At 40.7% G+C, this 13,155-nt stretch overlaps 1 protein-coding gene across 2 annotated transcripts in view; it reads left to right on the forward strand.

Annotated features, from left to right (window-relative positions):
* The first annotated feature begins 2,268 nt into the window (after positions 1-2,268).
* Positions 2,269-13,155, forward strand: part of LOC122753087 — a 41,064-nt gene continuing 30,177 nt past the window's right edge. For both annotated transcript variants that reach the window (XM_044000189.1, XM_044000188.1), the window contains exon 1: positions 2,269-2,424. The gene's annotated coding sequence lies outside the window, so the exon portion shown is untranslated. The remainder of the gene's footprint in view (positions 2,425-13,155) is intronic.

A 13,155-nucleotide genomic window follows, 5' to 3' on the forward strand; every position in this document is an offset into this window, starting at 1 on the left:
GCACGTAGTTCAGCCTCTGAGGCTGAGATGCAAAAATATAGTATGGACCTGCTGCTTGTGCTAATTTTGGCCAACAATTGACACCAAGAAAACACAGTTTCTCCACCAGCCAGGACCACACCATCCACATGGGGAACCATCAGTTACAGCAAAAGGAGTAGTTTTGAATACTGTGGACAAATTCACTTCCCTTGGTGCTATAGTTTCCAGGGATGTACATGTAGATGATGAAGTTGATACACACATTGCCAGAGCTAGCTCAGTGTTTGGAGTGAAGGAAAAGTGTGTGAGAGAAGAGGTATCAGGCTCCCTACCAAACTGAAGGTCTATGGAGCCATTGTGCTGACCCCATTGTTTTATGCCTGTGAAACCTGGACAGTCTACCACCACCATGCCAGGAAATTGTTTCCATTTGAATTGTCTTAGGAAGATTCTGAAAATCACCTGGCAAGATAAGGTACTGGACACTGAGGTCTTTTCCCAAGCTAAAGCACCAATCATTCAAACTCTAATGCAGAGAATACATCTAGCCATGTTGGAATGCCAAACCTATGTTTACCTAAAAGATTATTTTATGGAGAACTCACACATGAGGTCAGAAGGAGTGACACAAGGATACTCTCATGTTCTCTCTGAAGAAATTTGTAGTTTAATGTGTGACATGGGAGACACTGGCGAAGGACTGCCTAGCATGGCATGTCCTCATTAAAGAAGGTGCTGTGTTCTATGAATGAAACAGAATTTAAGTAGTTCAAAAGAAATGTGAGATGTACAGATTTAGAAACATCTCCACTTCAAATGTTCATATGGACTATCTGTGCTGCCTTCCGATCTTGTATCGGTCAGATCAGCCATAGTTGGACACATTGCACATTCCAACATAGTGATGTCATTTTGGTCCTCTTTGAGAATGAAGATCAACAAAAGCCTCTTTCTGCCTTTTTTTTTCTCCTTTACCACCTAAATTTTAACATTTCCCTGCCTTTCATAAGCTGGACAAAGTTTTATACTTAGGAACATATGATCTGAAAACATCTGTCCAATTGACTGGCATTTGTTTTGTCAAGACCTAACACAAATCTCATCCTGCTAGGACTGCTGAGATGCTTGACTGAAAAGAGGAAAAAACTCAAAGGGTACCCTAGCTATTTTATCTACTCTTGGACTTCAACTTTCTAATCAAACCACAAGCTGTCCTCCACAGGTCCAGTGTCATCAACCCATTGTTAGTCATCAAACTTTCTCTCCTCAGATCTTCCTTAGGAACCTATGTCATTATTCCAGACAGAAACTACTAGGGTAAACACATATCATAATTACACTGATGTATGTGAAAACAGTAGAAAGTTATTGAATTCTGCTGAACAAATCTTGGTTCCAAAGGACAGTTAATAAAAAAAACTTCCCTACTCTCTGTGGGCCAGCTAGGTGACAGGGTGGATAGAACACTGGCTCTGAAGTTGGGAGGACCTAAGTTCCAATCTCACATCAGACACTAGCTGTGTGACTTTGGGCAAAGTCACTTAACCCCAAATGCCTTAAAACGTCTGGGGCCATCTCCAGTCCTTTGGATATATACCCATTCTCTGGACCCAGATGGTTCTGGAGGAGAGAGAGAGTGAGGTTGGTGATCTTCTACAGCCCTCTCTCACATAAAGCTAATTCACTGCAAGTCATGACATCACCGCGCTGTCATGGTCCTCTTCAGAACGAAGGACAAACAACAACCCTCTGTAGAGAAATAAGAGGCTATAGGGCCCAATTCTTTCCCTCATACTTGGTGACTGGATTAGTTTTGCTAAACCTTTTCTTTGTGACATGGGAGTATTCTCTGAGTGGGGGGGGGGGGGGGAGGGAGAAGAGACCAGAAAGGTCTGGGTCGTAAGAAACCAAACTATATCATTAAGAAATAGGAGAAAAACAAACAAAACACACAAAAAAACCCCACAAGAAAACAAAAAATCAGCCACGCTTAATAAAATGAGCTCCATAAAGAATCACTCCACAGTTATCAACACTTACAGTAATTCCCTGTATTTCCTATATGTTATTAGCAGTTCATTACACGCTATTTAAGGAAGGGGGAAAAAATCTGCCTTTGCATTCTTGCTAGGCTGGGAAAGTGGGAGTGACTACACCGCTGTGTTTAACTATTCCTTCTGCTCTTAGCTCCTCCCTCCCTCCCTTTAATTGAACCTCTATCCCTCTGCTCGCCAACAACAGGAGGTGGGCGGGGGGGGGAGGGGGGGCTGGGGAGCGAACAGCTAAAGCTGGGATACGGGAGTTTTTCACTGGAGTGGCAGGAAGAGAGGTGAATAGGTCTCATCTTTCCATTCCCTGCGGAAAAACCTGCCGACACTGCCACAGCCACCCACTTAAGGAAACCAGACTGCAGGGTTTTGTTTTTATTTTTCTCGTGCTCAGGTAAGTCTCTCGACCCTTATTTCTGCATCCAGTGGGTGCAACAGCTGCCCACAATACCAGACGCTCCTGGATCACTCTTCTACCTCTAGCACTCCTTGTTAGGAAAGGAATTTCTCTGGGACAGAAGTGGAGAGGGGTTTCACGGAAGGTAAAACGTGTTGTGTTCGGCAGGAGTAGTGATTTACTAACCTGCACTCTCCTAAATGCCAGGGATAGTGTGGACACGCCTTCCTTGTAGGGGCATTCAGCGTTGGGCATTTAAAGAAAGTCCACACTATCCCTGGCATTTAGGAGAGTGCAGGTTAGTAAATCACTACTCCTGCCAAACACACGTTTTATCTTCCGTGACGTGCATTTCTCGGATTGTGCTGGACTTTACTCTTCCACTGAGAATTAGTATTTTGATTATTACGTGACGTCTGTGCTAGAGACAGTGGAGCCTGACTGACAGAAAATTGGCTTGGGAGTCTGGATGAGCCAGGTCGAGTACCCGCTTCTGAATCTGTTTGTGTAACCCCTGGGCAAGTCTTAGTTCTGGAGCTGTCCGAGCTGTCTGTGGGAACGTCGTAGTCCATACTAATTAAATGACAAAATCCCATGTAAAAAAAGGTTTGCATCCTTAGAAACGATGATCCAGGGTGTGATTGGGGGGTGGTGGAGTGGGACGGGTAGCGGAGAGGAGCGGAGTAGAGAAGCCAGAGACTGATAGCTTGAGTGAAAGAAGTAGTGGTGGACTCTACCGAAGTTGCTATTTGTGTGTTTGTTGTTGTTGTTGTTGTTGTTGTGTGTGCCCCTCTTTCTCGAATTGTCCAGTGGAAACGAGGAGAACGACTCGAGGTTCTTCCTCTCGAAGGATGGTAGGAAGGCAAATTGAGACAAGGAGTGTTGCTATTAGGGGAATGGAGGCAACTGATGATGATGCAATGAAGTCTTATCAAGGCGCTGACATCTCCCTTCACTTAGGGGAATGACATTTTTAGCGCACAGAGAGGGAGAGGAATGCTTCAGATCTTCGTAAGGGCTTGTCGGGGGGAGGCCAACTAGTCACAACTAGACACTTGGCGAGAAAAAAACTTCCGATAATCCACTCAAAACTCCTTTTCCTACTTCTCAAGTCCCAGACTGTGCAGGTTACAGAAGAATAAGAACAATGAGATTTAAAGTTTTGCTAAGTGTTTCCCTTACAACAACCTGTGTGGTGGGTGAAAGGAGGCAGATTGAATTGAATTGAAACATACCAAAAACACTTTAGAGGAGTGATTTCCTAGAATATTCCAGTGTCAGCTATTAACGAAACTGGGGGGAGGGGGGAGAGATTAGGAAATGGTTCCTTATTTGCTCTGAAGGTTGGTAATTGAGTTCCTTGCTTAGAACATGAAATAGCTAGAGAACAATACTGAAGATCAAGGAATCAACAAGCATCGACAAGTGCCTGCTGTGTGTCAGGTGTTGTGTCTAGTATGTGTCAGGTATTGTGTCTGACCCCAAGGAGCTTGCCTTCCCTCTGCAAAGATATTGTGTAGCATACATAAATATAAGATATTGAGGTGTGTGTGTGTGTGTGTGTGTGTGTGTGTGTGTGTGTGTGTGAAGGGACTAGCAGCTAAAGGGGATTAGAAAAGAAAAGTCTTATAGAAGGCTGTACTTGAACTAAACTCTGAAAGAAAGGAGGCTTTCTAGAGATTACAGGGAATCTTCCACAATATCCTGAAAGTAAATTTTGAAGTCAAGTATTTGGAACTCAAAATTAATTTTCCCATAGAAACAACATTATAAATTGTGGTGTGATTCCTAGGCAGCTCACAAAGTTGATTTAATCCATAATAGAGCTGAAAGTTATATATTTGTATTTTTTATTGGAAAAAACTGCAGTCGCCTTTTTCTTTTAAGCATTACAATAAAAATAAAAATATAGTGGTGTTCCTTGCTCATGGAATGGGCTACAAATTCACTTGGGTGACCTCCACTTCCTTTCATTGACATTTGTGTCCTTACATCAAGTTAGCAAGCATTTATTGAAAGTAAAGTGAAGTACATAGGGTGAGTGCAGAGGGCAAAACTAGCAAGAAACTAGGGTTCTCACTGAAGTGTGTCTTCTGATTGGTCAAATGGATCGTTATTATAATATTGGTAGAATGAAAACATTTTGAGAGTATATCATTTTTGTCTCCTCTATGAAGTCTTTCCTGATTTTTTTGCAATTGTTAGTACACTCTCCCATTCAATCTTGCTTATTTTGATTTGTGTACATGTGGTATTTCTCCACAATTCTCCCCCTAAAAACCTTCTTGAGAATGAAAACTGCTTCGTAGCTACAGGACTTAGCACAGTACCTGGCCCAATGGGTGCTCCATGAATGCTTGTTGAATTAAACTGAAGCACCCTGAAACACTTTTGAAAAAGAAACACTGATTTCCCAGAAAGTTCATTAGAACTTCGTCTATGGCAAACCAAAACTGAAAATAAAATGAGGAAAATAGTTTGTTTACTTCAGAGACTGGTATTTGAAGAAATACAGGGTTTAATTAGAGCACCCAGAGGTTACCTTATCTTTAAGGACATTCCGAGTAGTTCTGGTGCAGACGAATTGAAGTACAATGTATAGAGCGTTACATATTGAGACAGGAAGATCTGAATTAACATTTGACTTAAGATAACTTTTAAATTATGTGATCCTTTGCAAATCAACTGCTCTGTGCTTCAGTTTCCTCATCTGTAAAATAGAGATAAGAATAACACCTACTTCCCAGGGTTGCTGTGAGGACTAAATGAAATAATATTTGTAAAGAACGTAGCTCAGTGCTTGGCACATAGAAACATTTGTTTCTTTCCTCCAAAAGCTTTAAAAGCTGGTAAATTTGGAATACTTTTCTCAGTTCCAGGGAAGTCTGAACTATTATCTTCTTTTTCTCAGGGTGAATTTTCTTTTGACCTGCGATGGAATCTCTGACTGGTCCAAACCAGAGGTGGCAAATCTTGAGGGACTTGGCGTCTTATTGCTTATATAGTACCTTGGTTCCTTCCCTTATTAAAGAGGCTTGAGGTTTTTCTCTAAGTTGTGAATTTGGGGGGTAGCAGCTATCTTGGCCCACAGTAACTTTCCTTTGACTGCATAAAGCAACCAATGGATGGGTCCTCTTTGGATGTGAATTTAGCCATTCCTTCACACCACCCACCATTCAAAGTCAATTTACTTTCAAGCCTTGTCAGTTATTTGTCAAATGCCATTCTTTGGAGTATCCTTAAACCCATTAGGCTTTTAAACAAGTTTGTTGGTTTCCTTAACGTCAAGCCATGAGCACTCAGTTTTTGTTACTTATTGCAACATAAATGATAATCCTTCAAGAACTTCCCCATCCCTCCCTGCTGCTAATATTTCTCTCCTTTAGTTACATTGAACACAGTCCCTTTTGCACTTCATCCTGTTGAAATTCAATTCAGTTCAACAGTCCTAGGTGCTAAAGATTCAAAGTCAAGAATGGAAGATGATGTGGTGATAGAATCAACAAGATTTGGTAATTAATTAGATTTGGGGGGAGGGGAAAAAGGAAAGGGGACAGCTAGATGGCACAGTGTATGGAATACCAGTCAGGAAAACTCATCTTCCTTAGTTCAAATCTGGCCTCAGACACTTACTAGCTGTGTGACCCTGGGCAAGTCACTTAACCCTGTTTGCCTCAGTTTCCTTATCTGCAAAATGAGCTGGAGAAGGAAATAGCAACCCACTCCAGTATCTTTGCCAAGAAAACCCCAAAGAGGGTCACAAAGAGTCATACACAACTGAAAAACAACTGATCAACAACAAAGAAGGGAAGGGATGAGTGAGAATGATTGGAAGAATGATAGTATCTTTCACAGAAATTGGGAGGTTATGAGGAATGGGGAAAGGTAATGAGTTCTAGTTTAGACATGTTGAATTTGAGATGCTTTGGAAGATTCGGTGGGAACTATCCAACAAGCAGTGATGCAGGATTTGAGCTCAAGAGAGAAATGGGGACTGGATATGTAGACTTAGGAATCATTTCATAGTGGTGCTCATTGAATCTATGGGAGGTAATGACAACACCAAGAGAGAGTGTGGAGGGGAAAAGAAGAGGACTCATGACCAACCCTGTGGTATACCCATTACACAGAGAATGGAACATAGATGAGGTAGAAGGAACATGAGGACTGATCAATATCACAAGAACCCAGGGGGCAGAGATTCAAACAGATTGACAGAATCAAATGTGATGTGAAAATGGCTGAGAAGGGTAGCTATTTGGTGCAGTGGATAGAGTACTGTCTGATGACAGGAAGTGTTAAGGGCTAAAATTCTATCTAAACTGTCTAAAATATCTAATGAGTGGTCGCCAATAAATTATAAGCTTTAGCAAGAGTTAGAGAGAGAGAGGCCTAGATTCCTATCTATTAAAGGGAGAGCACATTTCTAGCTCCGCTCTCCACCAGAGTCCAGAGGAAAGAGAGTGAGAGTGAGCGCCAGTCTCTTCCTTCCTCCTCCCACTAGCCCGCGTCACTTCCTGACGCCAAAGAAAAGACTCCTGGTCTTGCCCTCATAGACCTTCGCTTCATGGGCGGAACTCTTCTACTGTACGTCTCCAGCAGGTGGCGTCATTCTAATCGTTACAGAAGTCAAGAAGACCCACGTTTAAATTCTATCTCTGACACTTAACTGTATATGTGACACTGGACAGGTCATGTAAACCTTCTCAACTTCGGTTTCCTCATCTGTAAAATGTGGATAATAAAAATTTTTACTTCACAGGGTTGTTGTGAGAGTCAAATGAGATAACGTGTGCAGCACTTTGTAAACTTCAAAGTTCTATATAAATATTATTGTTGTTATTATTGTTATATTATTATTGTTGTTGTTGTTGTTGATGTGTAGTTAGCTTTTCCAGGAGTTTTTCTGCAAAAGGTTGGAGAGGTATAGGATGATAACTTGTGGGGATGTTGAGGTTAAATTAGAGTTTTTTCCCCCTCCCAGAATGGAGGGGATTGGGGTATTTTTGTAGGCAAGAGGGAAGGATCCAATTGATAAGGTCTCCCTGTCTCATTCTCCAACATCCAATATGCTACATCTGCCCTCAGGGTTCTGGGATACCCTGAGGGGGTTAGCATGTCTCTCTTCTCTACTGCCATTGTTCAAGCCCCTAATGACTCTGCTTCCCTCTATTCTTTTTGTTTTGTTTTGTTTTTTTTGTTTTTTTGTTTTTTGTTTTTTGCAGGCAATGGGGGTTAAGTGACTTGCCTGGGGTCACACAGCTAGTAAGTGTCAAGTGTCTGAGGCTGGATTTGAACTCAAGTACTCCTGAATCCAGGGCCGGTGCTTTAACCACTGCACCATCTAGCTACCCCCTGCTTCCTTCTATTCTAAGAGCTGGAAGACACTGGAAGACAGTGATGACCTTGGTCATCACTTGATGACATTTATCCAGTTGACATAAAATCAATTTTACATAAAGATATTTACTTTAAATAATTGACAAGAACAGCTGTACAAACATTTCCCCTCAATACCTCAGGGACACACTCTTAGCTCTTTTCCAACATAACATTGGTCCAAAAAGTCAAGAAGTTTTATGTCCAGATGTGACTTGACTGCTGGATGAATCTTTGTCTCACTTTCAGCTGGCGTAGTCCTGAGTGCTCCCCTGAGCACTGATGTTGAATTGGCTTAAAAATGCCAGGACACTGGAGTGGCCTCCTGATCTTTCATAATTTATTAGGGTGGAGGCGCCAATCTCTTCACTTAAAATGGAAAAGAACATATGAAGAGACCAAGGACTGAGGTCCATTTCTTAAAGCTTCATGGTCTCAGTGAAAAGACCCCAAGGTCTTTCCCCTTTCAACACTGTCTCTCATTAAACACTGAAATCAAAGGAATCACATCACCAGAGGGCAGCTAAAAGGAAGCCAGCTAAAAGGGAGTAAATGAAAGTTGACTCAGCCAATGGAAGAAAGCTACTCAACCACATAATTAGTAGACCAGAACTAGTAACAGAAGTCATTTCCATTCATATGATTGTGACTCTTCCCAGAAGGCTCCTCTGTCTCTCCATATGGAGAGATGTCATCAAGGGTTCTCCGTGTATGTGCCATGCCTTTGCTATACTTCTGCTATCCTATCTGACAAATTTACCATGCATGGCAAAAAGGCAGGGATCTCTCTTTTCTTCCTTATATTATATTTATTTTTAATTTCCTTCTCCAAATAGCAAACTAATCCAGTGTCTTTTCCAAAGAAACCCTAAATGGGATCATGGAGAGTCAGACACAACTGAAAAAATGATTATACTTACCTGTATACATATCATATCTTCTCCCAGTGTACTGTAAGGTTGTTGAGGGTAAGAACTATAATTTTTTTTATCTTTGTCATAATAGCTAACATTTATATAGTGTTTTAAGATCTGTAAAGCAAGCTCTTTACATTTATGATTTCATTTGATCCTCACAATAACACTATGAAGTAGGCAATATTATTGCTCCATTTTTTCTAATTCAGTTTTATTTTATTTTCATGTCTGAATTTTCTCCTTTCCATCTAGCCCTCTCCCATCCCCTTCTCCCCTTGAGAAAGCAAGAGAAACAAAATCTGTTACAAACATGTGTAGTCTAACAAACCAATTTCCCACAGTGGCTATGTATACATACACATACACACATATGTAGACACACACATATATGACTCTGGGTCCATCACCTTTCTATATGGAGTTGAGTAGCATACTTCATCATAAGTCCTCTGAAATTGTAGTTGGTCATTGGGTTAATCAGAGTGCCCAAGTCTATTAAAGTTGATTGTCCTTGTTGTTATTGTATAAACCATTCTCCCGGTTCTGCAGATTTCATATTTTAAATTTTGTTTTAGTCTTAGTTCCAAATTTTTTTGGATAATTTGTTTTAGTTTCAGTTCCAAATTTTCTTCTTTTTTACTCTCCCTCCCCCACTCATTGAGAAGTCAAGAAAAAGAAAACCCATTGAAAATCTGCATGTTATACAAAATAAATTCCCATGTTAGCTACATTGAAAGGAAGGAAGGAAGGAAGGAAAGAAGGAAGGGAAGAAAGGAAATATGCTTCACTCTATACTCAGTTCATCATGTCTCTATCTGGAGGTAGATAGCAGGTTTCATCACGAGTCTCTTGGGGTTGTGATTGATGATTATGTTGATCAGTGTTTCAAAATCTTTCAAAGTTGATTGTCTTTACACTATTGCTATTACTGCCTAATTTGTTCTCCTGGTTCTGCCCACTTTACTTTTTATCAATGCATATGTATCTTCCAATGTTTTTATAAAATCATCCCCTTCATCATATAATACAATAATATTCCATCATAGACATATTGTATAACTTGTTTGGCTACTCCCCAGTTGATAGGTAATCCCTCAGTTTTCACTTCTTTCTCACCACAAAAGAGCTGCTAGATGGGGCAGCTAGGTGGCACAGTGGATAAAGCACCAGCCCTGGATTCAGGGGGACCTAAGTTCAAATCCGGCCTCAGACACTTGATACTTACTAGCTGTGTGACCCTGGGCAAGTCACTTAACCCTCATTGCCCTGAAAAAGAAAGAAAAAAAAGAGCTGCTAGAAATATTTTGTACAAATGTGTCCTCTTATTTTGATCTCTTAAGTTATTACTCCTATTTTACAGATGAAGAAACTGAGGCTGAAAGAGGTTAGGTGACCTGTTGAGGCAGGATTGGAACTGAGGTCCACTCTACTGTCTCAGTTCCCAGAGAAATGATCTCTTCCCACACTCAGTTAAAGGAGACAAAAGTATGAACTGGGGTCTCTTTCCTTTGGACATTACTTTTTTCTAATGGACGCTATATGTGTGAGTCAATTTGTTCACTCTTATATAAAATATTTTGACATGAGAGGTCACATCTCTCCAGCACTGTCCAGCTTACAGAGCTCTTTTCTCACAGCAACCTGTGAAATAGGTGGGTAGTGTATATGTCATTACACCCCACTTCTCATATGAGGAAACTGAACCTCAGAGATGCTAAATGATTGGCCTATGATCACCTAGCCGACTTGACAGAGCTGGCACTTAAATCCATGTTTTCCAATTCTAGTCATATTGCAAAGCACTTAGCACAGTCTGCCACATAGTAGGCACCATCTAAATGCTTATTCCCACTTCTATTTCCACTGTGCTTCAATGACAATACACAGAAGCTTTCGAATAGTACTATCTTTGTTTCTGGACAGGGTGGGGCTATTTTATTGCTTATTTGTGTGCCTTTTTTCTATGTCCTTCTGCTGGCTTTGCCACCTCCTTGAATGACATCCACAGAGTTCTAAAGAATACTAGATTTTGGGGGGCAGCTAGGCGGCACAGTGGATAAAGCCCTGGCCCTGGATTTGGGAGGATCTGAATTCAAATCTGGCCTCAGACACTTGACACTTAACTGTGTGACTTTGGGCAAGTTTCTTAACTTTCATTGCCCAACCCCCCCCCCCCAAAAAAGAACTATCAGAATACTGGATTTTGTCCGCGATTGATTTTATTTTCCCAAGTGAACTTGACTCACAGGTGTTCCCGTGCATAGGTGGGGGCTTGTGTGGTTTCTATGACTTTGCCCACGAGACTTGGACTGTGATCAGTACTAACAGTCACCTGGTCAATAAACATTTGTTTATCACCTACCGTGTGCCAGGAAAGGTAGACAGTCCCTGCCCTAAAAGCAAGTCATAATTTAATGAGGAGACAGCAGGCAAACAATGATGTCCAAACAAGATATATCTAAATATAGAAATATATGTCTAGGGACAGCCAGGTGGCACAGAGAATAGAGCTCTGGCCCTGGATTCAGGAGAGCCTGAGTTCAAATCTGGCCTCAGACACTTAACACTTACTAGCTGTGTGACCCTGGGCAAGTCACTTACCCCAATTGCCTCACCAAAAAACAAAACAAACTAACTAAGTAACTAGAAATATATGTCTAGACCTATATTTAAATATGGAAATAGAGAGATATATAGCTATATATGATGGATATATATGATACATGTGAATATGTATGTATATATATATATATATGATGAATTGGAATTGGAAATGATTAGCAGAAGGAAGACACTAGAATTAAGGGGAACTGGGAAAAGCTTCTTGTGGAAGGTGAGATTTTTGCTGAGACCTAAAGACAGGAAGCATTTCCCATTGACTTTTACATCTATCCACCATGTCTATCTGTGAGGAATTAGACTAGGGGACTGAAAAGGCTCATTCCAACTCTGAAATTCCATACCTCATTGATCATCTTTGTACTGGGATTCCCCTTTTCAGCCAGTTTGCTTTTCTTTCTTCCTGACAGTCAGGATATAATCCTAACCTATCCGTGTCAGCACAAAGTTAACAGGTAAAGATACAAGTACAAAGGAATAGGGATGGGGACTATAAGGCAGAGATAAAATACAGTTGCTATAGTGGGAGGCACCTAGTGAAAAGCAGGATGGTATTTAGATACAGGTAGTACTGAGGAATAGTACTGGAAATTTTTGATTTTTTCTTTCTTTTCTTTTTTCTTTCCACTCAATTACATGTTAAAACAATTTTTAAACATTTTTTAAAAAAAGTTGACTGACATTGATGGTAGCCAGAAAACAATGTACAGCAGTTGAGTCAAACCCAAATAGAAGTGGATAGAAGGCCATTAAATCTGTATCTAAATATCCCTGCAGATCATATATTGGCTTGGTTTAAACAAATGTAATGTTATCTATGTTTTATTGTATTTTTTATTTTATTAAATATTTACCAATTACATTTAATCTGGTTCTGGCTGGACTCAGGTCAGTGGGGCTAACACCTCTGGTATAGAAGACAGTTCTTAAGTAAAGGACAAATCGCCAATGGAGGAAGCAATATAGCAACACTGCCATGGTGGGTTAAGAAATCCTGAATTTTCAGAAACTCAGAATTTCAGAGTTGGAAGGGACCTCAGAGGCCATCTGTTCCAACCCAGTCCTGAGCAACAATTCTTCCCCACAACATACCCAACAAGTAGTTTTCCAGCTTTCCTTTGAAGAATGAGGCACCATTTTATGCAGGGAAAGAGTAATGGACTTGAAATCAGTTTGAGATTGAGTCTTGCTTTGGTTACTTTCTACCTGTTTGACTTTGGGCAAGATACTTGGTTTCTCTGAGTCTCAGTTTCTTCATCTGTAAAATGAGGGAATTGGACTAGATGAAATCTAAGAAATTCCCTTCCAGCTCTAAACATATGATCCTCCCACCAGAGATGAACCTGTTTCATTTTTGGATGGCTATCATTATTAGTTTTACTTACATTCTTTAATGGATTAATCAACAAGCATTTATCAAGAACCTGCTAGGTTCTTGGCACTATGCTAAGTAGTAGGGATACAAAGAAAGACAAATGACAGTACCTGTTCTCAAGGAGTTCATAGTCTAGTGAGAGAGAAAGCATGCAAGCAAATGTTTACAAACAAGATGCTTCTGGGACAGATTGAAGATAATCAACAGAGGGAAGGCATTAAGGGGCATTGGAAAAGGCTTCTTGTAGAAGGTGATATTTTAGGTTGGGCTTGAAGAAAGCCAAGGAGGCCAGCAGATGGAGATGAAGGACAGAATGTCAGGCATAGGAGACAACCAGTGAAAATATCAAGGAAGGAGGTGGAGTGTTTAGAAACAGCAAGACCAGGGTCATTGTATCCCAGAATACTTGGGGGAGTATAGAATATAAGAAGGCTAGAA

This window comes from Dromiciops gliroides, chromosome 4 (genome assembly GCF_019393635.1).
Source record: "Dromiciops gliroides isolate mDroGli1 chromosome 4, mDroGli1.pri, whole genome shotgun sequence".
Classification (NCBI taxonomy): domain Eukaryota; kingdom Metazoa; phylum Chordata; class Mammalia; order Microbiotheria; family Microbiotheriidae; genus Dromiciops; species Dromiciops gliroides.